Raw genomic sequence first — 17,097 nt, forward strand, 5'->3', positions numbered from 1 at the left:
CAGAGCCAGTAATTTGTCAACAGTGTGTACACAGAGCCAGCACTTGCCAACAGTGTGTGTAGCAGAGCCAGTACTTGTCAACAGTAAGTTCAGCAGAGCCAGTACTTGTCAACAGTGTGTGTAACAGAGCTCAGTAATTTGCCAACAGTGTGTAGCAGAGCCAGTACTTGCCAAACAGTAGGTAACAGAGCCAGTACTTGTCAACAGTGTGTAACAGAGCCAGTACTTGTCAACAGTGTAACAGCGCCAGTACTTGCCAACAGTGTGGTAACAGAGCCAGTACTCTACAACAGTGTGTAACAGAGCCAGTACTTGCCAACAGTGCGTAACAGAGCCAGTAATTTGCCAACAGTGTGTCTAGCAGAGCCAGTACTTGCCAACAGTGTAACAGAGCCAGTACTTGCCAACAGTGTGTAACAGCCAGTACTTGCCAACAGTGGTAAATAGAGAGCCAGTACTTGCCAACAGTGTGTAACAATAGAGCCAGTACTTGCCAACAGGCGAATAGAGCCAGTACTTCACGTCAACAGTGTAACAGAGCCAGTACTTGCCAACAGTGTAACAGAGCCAGTACTTGCCAACAGTGTGTAGCAGAGCCAGTACTTGCCAACAGTGTGTAACAGAGCCAGTACTTGCCAACAGTGTCTAGCAGAGCCAGTAATTTGTCAACAGTGGGCTCAGCAGAGCCAGTACTTGCCAACAGTGGTAACAGAGCCAGTACTTGCCAACAGTGTGTAACAGAGAGCCAGTACTTGCCAACAGTGTGTAGCAGAGCCAGTACTTTACAACAGTGTGTAACAGAGCCAGTACTTGCCAAATTTCAGTGTAGTAGAGCCAGTACACTTGTCAACAGTGTCTAGCAGAGCCAGTACTTGTCAACAGTGTGTAAACAGGAGCCAGTACTTGTCAACAGGTAACAGCCAGTAATTTGCCAACAGTGTGTAACAGAGCCAGTACTTGCCAACAGTGTAACAGAGCCAGTAATTTGTCAACAGTGTGTAAATGCGCGCCCAGTACTTGCCAACAGGTAAAAATAGAGCTCAGTACTTGTCAACAGTGTGTAACAGAGCCAGTACTTGCTACAACAGTGTGTAGCAGAGCCAGTACTTGCCAACAGTGTAACAGAGCCAGTACTTGTCAACAGTGTAACAGAGCCAGTACTTGTCAACAGTGTAACAGAGCCAGTACTTGTCAACAGTGTGTAACAGAGCCAGTACTTGTCAACAGTGTAACAGAGCCAGTAATTTGTCAACAGTGTAACAGAGCCAGTACTTGTCAACAGGTGGAGCCAGTACTTGTCAACAGTGTAACAGCGCCTAGTACTTCTGCTAACAGTGTGTAACAGCCAGTACTTGCCAACAGTGTGTAACAGAGCCAGTACTTGTCAACAGTGTGTAACAGCACTGCCAACAGTGTGTGTAACAGAGCCAGTACTTGTCAACAGTGTGTAACAGAGCCAGTACTTGCCAACAGTGTAAGAGCCAGTACTTGTCAACAGTAAGTTCAGCAGAGCCAGTACTTGCCAACAGGTAACATCCAGTAATTTACAACAGTGTGTAGTAGAGCCAGTACTTGTCAACAGTGTCTAGTATAGAGCCAGTACTTGCCAACAGTGTGTAACAGAGCCAGTACTTGCTAACAGTGTAGTGCAGAGCCAGTAATTTGTCAACAGTGTCTATGAGCCAGACTTGTCAACAGGTAACAGACCCAGTACTTGCCAACAGTAACAGAGCCAGCACGTTAACAGTGTGTAGCAGAGCCAGCACTTCGCTAACAGTGTGTGTAATAGAGCCAGTACTTGTCAACAGTGTCTAGCAGAGCCAGTACTGCCACAATGAACAGCGCAGAGCCAGTACTTGCCAGTGTGTAACAGAGCCAGTACTTGCCAACAGTGTCTAGCAGAGCCAGTACTTCGCTAACAGTGTCTTAGCAGAGCCAGTAATTTGCCAATACAGTGTGTAGCAGAGCCAGTACTTTGCCAACAGTGTAGTAAGAGCCAGTACTTGCCAACAGTGTCTAGTGCGCAGAGCCAGTACTGCCAACAGTGTCTAGCAGAGCCAGTACTCTGCCAACAGTGTGTAGTGCAGAGCCAGTACTTGCCAACAGTGTGTAGCGTGCAGAGCCAGTAATTTGCTAACAGTGTCTAGCAGAGCCAGTACTTGCTAACAGTGTGTAGCAGAGCCAGAATTTGCCAAGAGTGTGTGTAACAGGAGCCAGTACTTGTCAACAGTGTGTGTAGCAGAGCCAGTACTCAACAGTGTGTAACAGAGCCAGTAATTTGTCAACAGTGTCTAGCAGAGCCAGCACTTGCCAACAGTAAACAGACCCAGTACTTCTGCCAACAGTGTGTAACAGAGCCTGCACTTGCCAACAGTGTTCAGCAGAGCCAGTAATTTCGCCAACAGTGTGTAGCGCAGAGCCAGTACTCTGCTAACAGTGTAGAAGGAGCTCAGCATCACTTGCCAACAGTGTCTAGCAGAGCCAGTACTTCTGCCAACAGTGTGTAGCAGACAAGTACTTGCCAACAGTGTGTAACAGGAGCCAGTACTTGCTTCAATGTAACAGAGCCAGTACTAACATGTGTAACAGGAGCTCAGTACTTGCCAACAGTGTGTAATATATTTCAGTATTGCCAACAGTGTGTAACAGAGCCAGTACTTGCCAAACAGTGTTCAGTGGTTTACCTGTCAACAGTGTCTAGCAGGAGCCAGTACTTTGTCAACAGCAACGCAGGCAGTCAGTACTTGTCAACAGGCAACAGAGCCAGTAATTTGCCAACAGTGTAACAGAGCCAGCACTTGCCAACAGTGTACAGAGCCAAAGAATTTGCCAACAACAGTGTGTAACAGCGCTATACTCTGCCAACAGTGTAACAGAGCCAGTACTTGTCAACAGTGTGTACAGAGCCAGTACTTGTCAACAGTGTTCAGCAGAAAGCCAGTAATTTGCCAACAGTGTGTAACAGAGCCAGTACTTGTCAACAGTGTCTAGCAGAGCCAGTAATTTGCCAACAGTGTAACAGAGCCAGTACTTAAGCAATGAGTAAATACCAGAGCCAGTACTTGTCAACAGTGTGTAACATATCAGGCACTTCATAACAGTGTGTAATAGAGCCAGTACTTGCCAACAGTGTAACAGAGCCAGTACTTCTGCTGTCAGTGTGGGTAAATAGAGCCAGTACTTAAGCCAACAGTGTGTGAAGAGCCAGTACTTGCCAACAGTGAACCAGCAGAGCCAGTACTTGTCAACAGTGTTCAGCAGAGCCAGTACTTGTCAACAGTGTTCAGCAGAGCCAGTACTTGTCAACAGTGTGTAACAGAGCCAGTACTTGCCAACAGTGTGTAACAGAGCCAGTACTTGCCAACAGGTGTAACAGAGCCAGTACTTGCCAATAACAGTGTGTAATAGCGCCAGTAATTTGTCAACAGTGTCTAGGCAGAGCCAGTACTCTGTCAACAGTGTCTAGCAGGAGCCAGTACTTGCCAACAGTGTGTAACAGAGCCAGTACTTGCCAACAGTGTGTAACAGAGCCAGTACTTGTCAACAGTGTAGTAACAGAGCCAGTACTTGCCAACAGTGTGCAATAGAGCCAGTACTTGGTCAACAGTGTCTAGCAGAGCCAGTACTGCCAACAGTGTGTAACAGAGCCAGTACTTGTCAACAGTGTCTAGCAGAGCCAGTACTTGCCAACAGTGTAACAGCGCCAGTACTTCTGCTAACAGTGTGTGTAACAGAGCCAGTACTTGTCAACAGTGTGTAACAGAGCCAGTACTTGTCAACAGTGTCTAGCAGAGCCAGTACTTGTCAACAGTGTGTGTAACAGAGCCAGTACTTGTCAACAGTGTCTAGCAGAGCCAGTACTTCAAGCAACAGTGTGTAACAGAGCCAGTAATTTGTCAACAGTGTGTAACAGAGCCAGTACTTGTCAACAGTAGTCTAGCAGAGCCAGTACTTGCCAACAGTGTGTAACAGAGCCAGCATTTGTCAACAGTTCAGCAGAGCCAGTACTTGCCAACAGTGTGTAACAGAGCCAGTACTTGCCAACAGTGTAACAGAGCCAGTACTTGCCAACAGTGTGTAACAGAGCCAGTAATTTGTCAACAGTGTCTAGCAGAGCCAGTACTTGCCCAACAGTGTGTAACAGAGTGTGACCGACTGCTCAAAAGTTAACCAACCAATCAGTGACAGAGACTAAAGTAAAGGTTATACAACTCAGACATCTCTCTGAAGTTGTCATAACCTAACCTAACCTAAAGGTATCTTAACCTAAGCTAAACTAATGTACTTTTAACTAACCTAACCCCAGAATAGCATTAGGTACTGTACTGTACTGTACTGTACTATACTGTACTATACTGTTACTGTACTGTACTGTGCTATACTGTACTGTACTGTACTGTACTGTACTGCTGTACTGTGCTTATATACTGTATACTGTACTGTACTGTGCTATACTGTACTGTACTGTACTGTGCTATACTGTACTGTACTGTACTGTCACTGTACAGTAGTGAGTGAGCTTCAGGGTGTTGCCTCAGTAAAGGCTACTGTTTACTGCTGCCAGTGTACACCAGGACAATGGTACACCTGTAGTGTACCACCAGGACAATGGTACACCTGTAGTGTACCACCAGGACAATGGTACACCTGTAGTGTACCACCAGGACAATGGTACACCTGTAGTGTACCCCAGGACAATGGTACACCTGTAGTGTACCACCAGGACAATGGTACACCTGTAGTGTACCACCAGGACAATGGTACACCTGTAGTGTACCACCAGGACAATGGTACACCTGTAGTGTACCACCAGGACAATGGTACACACTTGTGATGGAAATTACCACTAACATTTTTTTATCACCTTAAGTTTTAAGTAAATTAGTCATTAAGTTTATAGCTGTGGCCTTATAGTTATGTTCAATATACTATACTGTATGGTGAATAACAGATGCCTCCATAGTGCCATAATGTAATTGTGTAAAAAATCAAAACATAATGTACAGTCCCAGACGAACATTCTTGATAGAGCCAAGGTGGATGGTGTGAAGTCAACTCCACCCTTACTGACGGCGGTCATTATCAGTGTTGCAATTCTGAAAAACAAAGTTTAACGAATTGCATTCGAATCTTTCCAGATCGCTAAACAGAATTTGAAGTATTAAAATTATGTAAATTCAAATTATTTTAATTTTAATCAATACAGTGCTACAGAATATACAGTCTCTCTCCTCGACTTATGACGGGTTCAGTCCCGACTAATCAGGTCTAAGTCAAAAAGGCGAAAATAATACAGTATGACCTACCAGTAACCCGCTTTGTCAAAAATGTAAAACTTGATTGGGTAAATTGTTTTGTGAATTTAACAAAACAATGACATCCTTCCCTAGTCCTCATTGAGAAATGATTGTTGAACTACTTGTATGTGTGTTGAGGGGTAATGAATGACAAGACGCCCTGTCGAGTAAGGGCGGGGCGGACTTTACACCTCCGCCTGACTGTATCAACAACTTTCGTCTGGGACTGTATATATATATTTTCTGAATGTACAAAAAAATTGCCATCTTATTACAATTGTTTTTGTTCTTGTCCTTTCTAAAATTTCTTCTTCTTTTATTTAATTGGAATTTTTTTTTTTAAGTAAATGTTTATAACTACAGTAGGTCAGGGAGTGTGGATATAATCATAAATTATTACTTGGGGCAAATAACGAAAAGTACCGTTGTTTTATACCCCTGAGAAAGTGTCCCTTATATGCGAGAGTAAAGTCTGATATCAGAAGGGCATGAGCCTCTGTTATTTTGAATTATGGAAGTTTTACTGAATAGTAGTTCCCTGCCAACATATACCATACTTACAGCATATAAGACTGAAGGATGGAATTCGGGAAATGTCCTAGCGTGGATAGAAGACTTTCTACATGACCGCAAGCAGTGTGTGGTGATTAATGGCAAAAATCATCATCTTTACCTGTCACAAGTGGGGTACCACAGGGCAGTGTATTGGGCCCGCTGTTGTTTGTTTGTTTCATAAATGACATGCCTGACGTTGTACGCCCCTCCATACAAATGTTTGCCGATGACGCTAAGTTATTCCGGGAAATTAAGAACCAAGCTGACAGTGAAGAGCTGCAGAAGGACCTCTGTGGGCTCCAGGAATGGTCGGGAATGGCTGCTGAGATTCAATGTCACGGTGTAAGAGGATGCACCTGGGGCGACTAATGGTAAGTGAGGCGTACCATATGTCCCAACGGGATGAAGAAACTGCACTAGTTGAGACTGAATGTGAGAAGGACCTCGGTGTGTATGTTGACAATCAGCCGGCCTACAGCCTCCTCCCCATCTCGGCCAATGACAGTGAGCATCTGGATTCACGCCACAGCCCTCCAGCCAAAGAGAGGCTGAATCCCTCTCCTCAGTTCTTTGTTGTGGGGGATCTACACTCTGATACTGATTAAAGTAAAAAACCATAAGTGGGTGGGAGCTTTGTTGCTTAAGTCACACCCAGTACATCACTCATGATGCGCCATCACCATCTGCAAGTACAGTCATTTAGCTTCAAAATGTAAAAAAATGATTGTTGTATCTCATAAAACAACAAAGTTATGAATGTTTTAAGTAGTAAAACTTTAAATGCCGTTTTCTGGTTTCAAATTTGGTGGAATAATCCTAATGATGCGGGCGCCCTGTTCTGTATCAGTAAATGAGGAATAAATAAAAATACCAATAAATAAATTACGACAATAATAATGTATTGCCAAACGAATAAATAAAAGTTCATTGGTTAAGGTTGTGCACAGCTGTACCCCTTCACCATAGCAACGGCGACACTACCTCCACCTATTCCTAGCAACATTCACCCCCTCCCCCGCCACCAACAGTCCTCCCACAGCCAGCTAACTCGTGTGCAAGAAACGTATGTTCACCCAAAATACGAGTTGAAAACAACAGCTTGGCCTAGCCTGATGGTTACAGAGACAAGTCTTACCTGGCTACAACGCTGCCAGTGATGTTAACAGATGTAAATATGAAAAGAAAGTTATCTGTAAATCTTCATTTGTTTCAGGTAATTGTAGGTTTAAAATAAATGTTGCAGGTATGGCATTAATAGATTGTAATGCTTGTAAGAGTTCAGAAATGGCTACTGTTTAGTTACCTCAGAAGAGTTGTGTCTGTAGGGACATTAATTGTCGGTTATCATCATCAAACAGTAGTTATAAATAAGTTTTATATTTATAATAATTATTTCTTTTAATTAATTAGAAATAATAATGTGTTTAAATAAGCAATATATTTTAATTCTGAGTGTTAGGTAGAATTGATCCTACTGGAGACAGCAACTGTGGGATTCATTAGCTGAGGGAGACTGCAACTTCATATAGGATGCAGACTGATTTTTTGCCATTTTTCAGACCAAAGTGGGCCTTATATGCCGTAAAATACAGTACTCATAACTATATAATTATAACAGTTCTCTGCCAAGATATATTACAAAGGATGTAAGAGAGGAAAAGAGTTTATCATCTCATATAATATAATGGTTGACAATATATACAGTACCACACACACAATACTATAGTGTTATCTGCCACCCATCAACTTATATACCCACAGGACAAGTTAACTGTTTTAAGACAACTCTCACAACAATTACTAATACATTAATCATAATAGACGACTCAACAAAATATCTTTCACTCTGAATGATAATTTATGCACTGTGTATAAAGATGAAATCATATATAGTACATGATTCTTCCTTAATCCTGTCCTAACCTAACCTCAGAGTTCAAGAAATGCTACAGTCAGGTGGTACAGTATAGGTCAGGTTAGGCTGAGGTAACAATCTTTACACTTGATGATGATAATGTTATATAAAATACAGTGCTAAGTAATGTTAATGTGTAGTCATAAACTGCTTGTCTCACCTTAGCTCTGTAATGTAGGTTGTCACTGAAATGTGTTTAAATACTAAGTACAATACAGTACAGTATTTCCAAATTATAATTAAATAGATTTAAAATACATTTATAAAATTATATATGAATTTAGTTCCAAACCTTTTAAAACAAATGTATTCCCTCAGGCTGTCAGTTGCTGCTTTTCCAGTTTAAATAAAATAAAATTATTAACTTAACCATACGCTGACCATTGGTCATAGCGACTAACTGTACCTCAGGCAGGAACCTGAGGGGTGTTGCCGCATTTTCCATGTTTACTTTGCCAACAGTGTAAAGTATTGGCACCAAACTCTCAGTCGAACAAAGAAAAATGGTCATACATCGGGTGCTGACTAAGGCAATGTTGGGTTATATTTAAAAAAAAAAAATTTAGAATTAGGGGAGATTTGTGTTAATTTATTGTCTGGATCATTTAGATATATTAGTATTGTAATGTAATATACTGTACCTATATTAGTACTGTAATGTAATGTACTGTACCTATATTAGTACAGGTAGTTCTGCTATAACGCGATAATTGTGTTCTTGTAAAATATCGTGTTATAGAAAACGCGTATAGAAAATAACAGGCTTATGGAGAAAATAGGGTTAGGTGCAGATTACTACCGAAATCGAAAAATTTAGTAGTTAGCCTAACACAAAGGATAGCAGTCTAAATAAATGTTACATTCATATCTAATAATGAAATCATAGTAAATGTTAAATTTTTACTTGATGGGGAGAAGGGTGGTTTTGAGGTTGATAAATCGAGCTTCTTCAAGTGTTATATCCTTTCTTTTACGATCATCACCAGGAATTCTATCACCAGATTGCTTCTTGTTGATATTCTTCTTTACCATATTCACAGTTAATACCACAAAATTGGAGAAATAGTAAGCAAAAATCGCATTATAGCAAACAAGCGTTCACGTTATACAAATATCGTTTCTAATTCATAAATCGAGTTAGAGCAAATTCAAGTTATCAAAACACGCGTTATAGCAGAACTCACTGTACTGTAATGTAATGTACTGTACCTATATTAGTACTGTACTGTAATGTAATGTACTGTACCTATATTAGTACTGTACTGTAATGTAATGTACTGGACCATCATTTCTGGGGTTTGTGCTGTGATGAAATATCAAAGGTAAAAACTCTCATCATTGTCTGAGGACCGAGGCTACAGACCACTGCTGTACCTGTGGTGGTGTTACTAATTTCCTTAGATTTATTGTAAAGTTTTGGAAGATTTTTTATAATGTATCAGCTCAATGTTTACTGTAAATAAAGTATTTAAATGTATCTGATATTGAGTATTTCTATATAAATATTTAATTTTTTTATCATATATGTATTTAGATACTTGCTCCAAAATGTATTTATAAATATACTTTGTGCTGTATAGTGTTTCAATACATATTTAAATGTCAAATAATAATTCAACAGTTCAAACAACAGAGCCGGAAGAATATTAAACCAATAATACAAAATTCAAGTGATAAGACTGATCCACAAACAACATTTATACAATACTGTATATACAATTGAGAGCCTCACACACCTTGATACTGTGCTGGTTCCTTCCTAGGTGTAGTCATGGTAGATGTTCCTTCCTAGGTGTAGTCTGGTAGATGTTCCTTCTAGGTGTAGTCATGGTAGATGTTCCCTTCCTAGGTGTAGTCATGGTAGATGTTCCTTCCTGGGTAGTCATGGTAGATGTTCCTTCTAGGTGTAGTCATGGTAGATGTTCCTTCCTAGGTGTAGTCATGGTAGATCCTTCCTAGGTGTAGTCATGGTAGATGTTCCTTCAGGTGTAGTCATGGTAGATGTTCCTTCCTGGGTGTAGTCATGGTAGATGTTCCTTCCTAGGTGTAGTCATGGTAGATGTTCCTTCTAGGTGTAGTCATGGTAGATCCTTCCTAGGTGTAGTCATGATAGATGTTCCTTCTTAGTGTAGTCATGGTAGATGTTCCTTCCTAGGTGTAGTCATGGTAGACGTATTTCTACCAAGTGCAGTGCACTATATCATTTATGTCTCCATGTGAGGCCACCATCACCTTCACTATAGTATTGTGATGTCTTCATTTACACCAGATATTATATACTGTACAGTGACACCATACTGCTCTCCACAAACACCACCTCATGTACACTGCTCAGCACAAACACCACCTCATGTACACTGCTCAGCACAAACACCACCTCATGTACACTGCTTGCACAAACACCACCTCATGTACACTGCTTAGCACAAACACCACCTCATGTACACTGCTCATGCAAACACCACCTCATGTACACTGTATACCAACACCACCTCATGTATACTGTAGCACAAACACCTCATGTACACTGCTTAGCACCACCTCATGTACACTGCTTAGCACAAACACCACCTCATGTACACTGTAGCACAAACACCACCTCATGTACACTGCTTAGCACAAACACCACCTCATGTACTAGCACAAACACCACCTCCTTTTTCTCCTCAAACACCACCTCATGTACACTGCTCAGCACAAACACCACCTCATGTACACTGCTCAGCACCACCACCTCATGTAGCTGCTTGCACACACCTCATGTACACTGCTTAGCACAAACACCACCTCATGTACACTGCTTAGCACAAACACCACCTCATGTACACTGCTCAGCACAAACACCACCTCATGTACTGCTCAGCACAAAACCACCTCATGTACCAGCACAAACACCACTCATGTACACAGCTCAGCACAAACACCACCTCATATACACTTGATATAGATTCATTACACCTTAAGTCGTAACTCGGTTCAGGTAAAACTGCCAGGCAGACAGTGGCAATATGAAGACCGCAATGAAGCAGTTAAGCATTCGTCTTAAAACCTCGGCGGACTAAATCCATGTATTTCTTGGTGTTCTCAAAAGTTCCGATCAATTGGCAGGTCCTCGAAGACGTTTTAGATAAAAACACCCATGATCAGCAGCTGGAAGAGTCACACTAATGAGCACACACAGGGACAACTTGTACCCACAGAATATCACGGATGCTCTTCTTGTTTTCCCTGTATGAGAACCAACAGTCTGTAAACAAAGTACCATGTTAAAATACTTAAGTGTTAAAAATATTGTTCAAGAACACCATCATGTTAAAAAATAAAAAGTTTCTGAGCACCAGTAATGAGCAGATGTTATAAAGTTTGCCAGAACATAACAAACTTCACCTAACCTATCACTCTACAGTATTTTAATTAGCTTCACTAATCTAACCTATACTCCCCCCCTATATATGTAAAAAAAAAAGCATTACATCCTTAGACATACATTAGTACATAAGAACAATACAGAGGTAAACCACGGCCCATATTACAGGGGAGACACCAAGCAGTCACACAAGGTCTCATGAGGTGATCCTGACAGCAGACTTTTCACCTTTTATTTTCTTGTGTCCATGCACCTTGACCACCCACCCTCTTGTCCCCTTCTTTCCATTAGACATCAGTTACTCCACACTGTAGAACGCATGTGTGAGACTGAGTGTATTTAAAATTCACTAATAACTAACTACCACAGCCACAGATTCACGTTGGTCTTAGTCGGTCATTACGGAGCAACAGTCATCCACCTCTCCGAAGGAGCCTGATAGCGACTTGTCATGCCCAGGGGATGGAATGGATACAAGTCTTTCTGATATTATGTGACTTATCTCTGAAGCTTAACACCCCTACCAGCAGCTGCTGCGTGTCTGTTTAGTCATGCTGGGCTTATTATTTAATTAATTTATTACCCCAGGCGACAAGCCTAGTCCCAAGACCATGCGGTCACACACTAATACTTGGTACTCTGTCTCGCAGGACCACTTATGACTTCATATGGAACCATATTGATATGATTTGGAACAATGGGAGTTAGCACCACCAAAGTGTGGTAGTGGTGACATATACTGGTTAGTGACACTCCTGTGGGAGGTCCCTGACAGGTAAGGCAATAGTGTTGAAGTGTATTAGTGTTGGGACAGTTACAGGAAAGACGTGGTCATCCCCACCTCAGATACTGCCAGATGGGTCTGTATCCTAACCTAATGCCAGCAGAGAATTATGTCTGTGGACCATAAATCCATGTCGACTAGTGATCAGAGTGTTGGATGGATATAAGCCCTTTTACTATCCTGCGATGGATTGCAGGGGGAATGTGTTCTCTTTCAGTAGAGTGTGCTGGGCTTATATCTAGGCCCTAAAACATCTTGATAGGACAGCCATAATGTTGAGAACCAGTTATTGATTAATCTCAACAGAAAGATTAACAAATAAATATGTGTAATGCTGTGACTTATTTTAAGTCTTTAGTTAAATAGTTTTTATAATTTACTGTGAATTTATTTTAATATTTGAGACCAATAATAATTTTGTTGTTACTTTCAGTACGAATACTATATGAATGAGATACTTTTCTACTTGAGTACAGTACATTGATATTTGGATACTTTACTGCTAGCAGGTAACATTTTTAATGTAACAATATTACTTTTAGTAACAGTCCAGTACTTTTTACAACTCTGGGTATACAGTTGTGCACTAAGATAGTATAAGTTGCTATTCGCGGGTTTGCCTATTTATGCAATTCCTGACCCCATCTCTCTGGTAACAAGGGTTTACTGTATTCTATCTCTGTATATCAAAGTTTGGAGGCTAAAAATTCTTATATTCATCGGGACTGCTATAGTGGTACCCCCTCATGAATTTGTTTCAATGATCCTGATAGGAAGCGATCCACCGGACCACCTTTGAGATTGTAGGAGTCTCTGAATAACCACAGTGATCCCAATTGGTTGGGTGGTGTAATGACTGAATATGGCCCCACAATCTGAGCAGATTTTATCAGTGAAACTGATTGGCTGCAAGTACTGTATTATTAAATCAAGTATTGATCTAAATGATATCTGAAGCTGAGGAAGTAAAATTAGCATGTGAAACACATTGATAATGTTGATATCTTAAAATGACTTTATTAGCAATAAGATGCACTTCCTGTTACCTTATTCCACCATCCCAGTGATTATTCATCCACCATGATTCAACCAATCACAAGCTGATTTGGCTCAGCTGCAAGTTTGGGATTGAACAAGAGTAGAGTACGTCTGTGTTGGCACAATATTGTACTCCACACACCTCACTAGTACAGCACTTATCCATCTGTGTTTCCTCGATGATAAACATTATTATTCCCGATTTATGAAAGAGTTTCAATAACTGAAGCACTTTCCACAGACTAAATGTCTTAAAATGACAAAAAACAAACTTAAATAAACTGTTGGTGTAGGCCATAATTATAAGCCAATAGTAAACACAGCATACAAGTTAAATGCTCTACAGGTTGACCACCAGTTTTCCGGCACCATCGGAAACAGAATCATGCTGAACCATCCGGATCAAAGTAGGTATGCTATAATCTAATCTAATTGGTTCTAGAACCTTGTTCGTTATAGCATTCGTTCTATAGGATTAATCCGCTCCAGGCCCCAAATACAACCACTTAACACTGAAAAATATAATATAAAATTGTAAAATTGTAAAAAGTGCATAAATATGCATCTAAACCCCTGAAATAAAGAATATCATGAATATTTGTAATAATAAAACAATAAATTAGAAAAAAAAATTAAATTATTATGTTGTAGGAGTTTCGTTGGTTATAGCATTCTCAATTTTATAGGTAAAACCGTTAGTTATAGGAATATTCATCAGATCCGTTCGTTATAGCATATCCCACTGTACTGGAATCCCCAGAAGATCTCGATGGAGTTATGTTCCTGAAAACCTGTCACAAATCAAAATATTGTAGATCAGGAGCATTATAGCACAGGGTTCAATGGGACAGCTTCCTGGCCAGTCAGGTGCAGTCCCCTTCACAGTGTATTTACAGGGCCCATCATATAAACATTCCACAAATCATTATCTTTGAGATACAACTTTTCCTTCAAATTCGGGGGGTTAGGTTCTCAAAATGGACAAATCGCAAATCCGTGAATAATATTTGCTGACCAGGGCTACATTTTTCCTTGTGTATAAATAAATGTACAGTATACTGTATTCCCTTTATGTGTTTGCCCTTAGGGTAATTATTTCTTTACCTGTATTGTATATATGTGTGTGTGTGTGTGTGTGTGTGTGTGTGTGTGTGTAGAAAATGTTATGTACTTATGTTTTCCTCAGTCATCCCATTACCTAAGTGTCTCATTTCTTTGACACCCTTAATCACTGTGAAGGTTAAAGTCTTCTTAAGATTGTGATACTGTATATGTTTTGTTATTCTGATTTGTGATATGTTCAGGTAACTGATATGATTAAAGAACATTAATAAGCCCGGGTTAGGGTGTTGCTGGCAGTACCCCATCTTGAATCAAAAATCAACATTTCCAAATTAATTAATTAAAATAAAATATAGGGAAAATAGGTGGACGTTTCAGGAACGCCACCGGGGCCTAAGGGTGATTTATGATTTTGTGAAACAGTTTTCAATGTGAGAATATTGCAGTGGTTTAAATGAAGATGTAAACAAAGTGAGGATAAGTTAGTGAAACTTTATTGGAACATGGAAGCAGTCTCTCTCTCTGGGTGTTATTGGTGAAGGATGGTATTTTGTATCGTGAAAACTCACAGGTTGAAAGGGTAATCCAGTTTTTACTGGTAGTAATAAGATATTATAATCTATTTGTGAAGCATACTTGTAAAGTAGAGAGAGAGCATATTGTTAGATTAAGATATAAGACTGACATTAATGTAAAGTTCGTGGAAGCTATCAGGCGTGTCCATTATTGTTTAATATACTTTTATCCTGATTATATTTATGTTACAGCATGAGGGAGACCGTGACAACACAAATAAATAATAATAAATGTGACATCTACCCTCAAGTTACTCAGTACTTTATTAACCCTAGGCCGGGTTGGGTGCACCTCTCAGGGGTATCGATAAGTCCACTTTTCAAAAAATAATTGTTAACCTTTTTAAATGATAAAACAATAAATAATAAGTAAGAAAAACTATACTGCATATTGACCCTGTAAGCCCTCTGGTGGTCAGGAGAACAGTGTTGTTTTGGCTGGCAGCTATTGGTCACTAGGTGGCCACTTTCTGCCTTTTTTGTGTCGGGATGTATAATGCATATATTTACTGATCATAATACAGTAGGGTGTGATATATCGCGATTTTTAAATTATTTTTTATATCATACCACAATTATCGACATTTTCAATAAATAGCGATAAATCTATTTATTTCATGAAATCGGCAGAAAATATTTAAAATATACAGCCATGACAACAAATGCATTATTTGCTCCAGAGGCATGCAGGCTGCTCACTCTCGTTCCGCTTCGCCCGTCAGTCTTTCTGGGTGAGTGGCGAGTCAGCTGACGACTGCTGCAGATTCGACTTCTAAGGTGGTAAATGGGTTGCTGGCGGCGTGAAAAGTGAAGTGAAAGATGGAAACTTAATGGAGAAGATTTAATACTGTAACTAATATTTTTGGTGTTGGTCATGTAGGTGTGGGATTGTCAAGTGAGGTGGCAGTGGCATCTGCTGCGAGTCTGTTGTTCCAGTCTAGTGTTCCTTGGTGCTTTAGTTAGTAAGAAAATAAACTCATTAAGTCAAGTTTAGTCACTTTTATTGGCCTCCAGAACCTAATCCTATTTTCCATTGATTACATGTAATTATATATCACGATTTAGTATATATGGTATCCTTGGGCCTATCTGGCAATATATCCCGACCCTTACTATAGTCACGCTGTAACCTTATAACCCGGCTGGGCATTCAAACAATGGGCGGCTCGTATTTCGAACATCAACGAGGCGCCTAGATGAATGATCCAAATGTCAACAGGGCATAGGGGTTAATAAAGCACCGGTTTGACGAGGTACAGTGATTTCTGCTATAGCGTGTTTGATCTTAATTGCTCTACGCGATTTATGAATTAGGCGATATTTGTAGCGCTTTGTTTGCTATAACGCGATTTTTACTTACTATTTCTCCAATTTTGTGAATATAGTAAAGAATATCAACAAGCGCTCGGTGATAAATTCCCGTGATGATCGGAAAAAGGATATAACACTTGAAGAGAAGCCGATTTTATCAACCTCAAAATCACCCTTCTCCCCCATCAAGTAAAGTGTAACATTTACTGTATGATTTCATTATTAGATATGAATGTAGCATTTATTTAGACTGTGCTTATCTCTTTGTGTTAGGCTAACTACTAAATCTTTTCGATTTCAGTAATCTGCACCTAACCCTATTTTCTCCATAAGCCCTGTTATTTCTATTGCGATTTTCTGTAACACGATATTTTTAAGAACACAATTATCGCGTTATAGCAAACTACCTGTGAACTCATATTTTAATAAATTTGTTTCTGATTATTTGTGAGTATTTTTCCCATTATATTGTGGGTATGTTGTGTGTGTGTGTGTAAAACACACACACCTATATGCAATACAGGTGAAGGAAATTACTGTCTGTAGAACTAATGTCTCCTGCCCGGCCGCAAAAATGCCGCAACTTTAAACTACCTGCAGACATTCTTGGGTACATCCAGGGCGTTATCCGTGAACAATAGTGGACTGAAATAAAAATCAGCTTAATTATCCGAAGCACTTGTACTATTTGTTTTAATATTGTTTTACTTTGATTCATAGTATGTTTACTAGTGCTAGTTTCTTCTGTTGAATGTAAACAAACACAGTGCTGCCACACTGCACAAACCGACAAGCTCTGTAAATGCACTAGTGAAAGGAACTGTACATTACACCTCGTTCATTTGACATAAAAGGCTCTGGATAACTCCAATTGCAAAATCTGAATTAACTCAATTCAGAATATTTTCATTAATATAAACAATTTCCAAATTTTTGTGTTTGATTATTTGCTCATTTCTGTTGGGGTTTTCTTATCCAGATCATTCGATTGTTCTCGTTATTACAACCAAACATACTCAGTTACTATGCCTTGGCTGCCACATAAAATATTCTATTTATAATTATTGTGCAAACATTAATACAGTATCTTTTTTTAATGTACAGGTACACCACGATTTTCCGCAACTTTGGTTCCAAAGCCTTGCGGATTATCGCCTTGCTAGCCAACTGGTCAGGTAATAATAATTCAACAA

General features: G+C 39.9%; 1 long non-coding RNA gene across 2 annotated transcripts; it reads right to left on the reverse strand.

The window, feature by feature from the left end:
* Positions 1 to 10,064: 10,064 nt before the first annotated feature.
* On the reverse strand, positions 10,065 to 10,726 carry LOC121861424. 2 transcript variants are annotated; one of them, XR_006088025.1, is made up of 5 exons: positions 10,695 to 10,726; positions 10,525 to 10,614; positions 10,445 to 10,474; positions 10,367 to 10,396; positions 10,067 to 10,144 (listed from the first exon to the last, which is right to left on the reverse strand). It is a non-coding gene; the product is annotated as an uncharacterized LOC121861424 (long non-coding RNA). The 2 variants fall into 2 exon arrangements; XR_006088031.1 differs by lacking the exon at positions 10,367 to 10,396 and having other exon boundaries at positions 10,065 to 10,144.
* Between the last annotated feature and the right edge of the window lie 6,371 nt (positions 10,727 to 17,097).

The sequence above is a fragment of the Homarus americanus genome, unplaced genomic scaffold (genome assembly GCF_018991925.1).
Source record: "Homarus americanus isolate GMGI-L3 unplaced genomic scaffold, GMGI_Hamer_2.0 scaffold320, whole genome shotgun sequence".
Lineage (NCBI taxonomy): Eukaryota > Metazoa > Arthropoda > Malacostraca > Decapoda > Nephropidae > Homarus > Homarus americanus.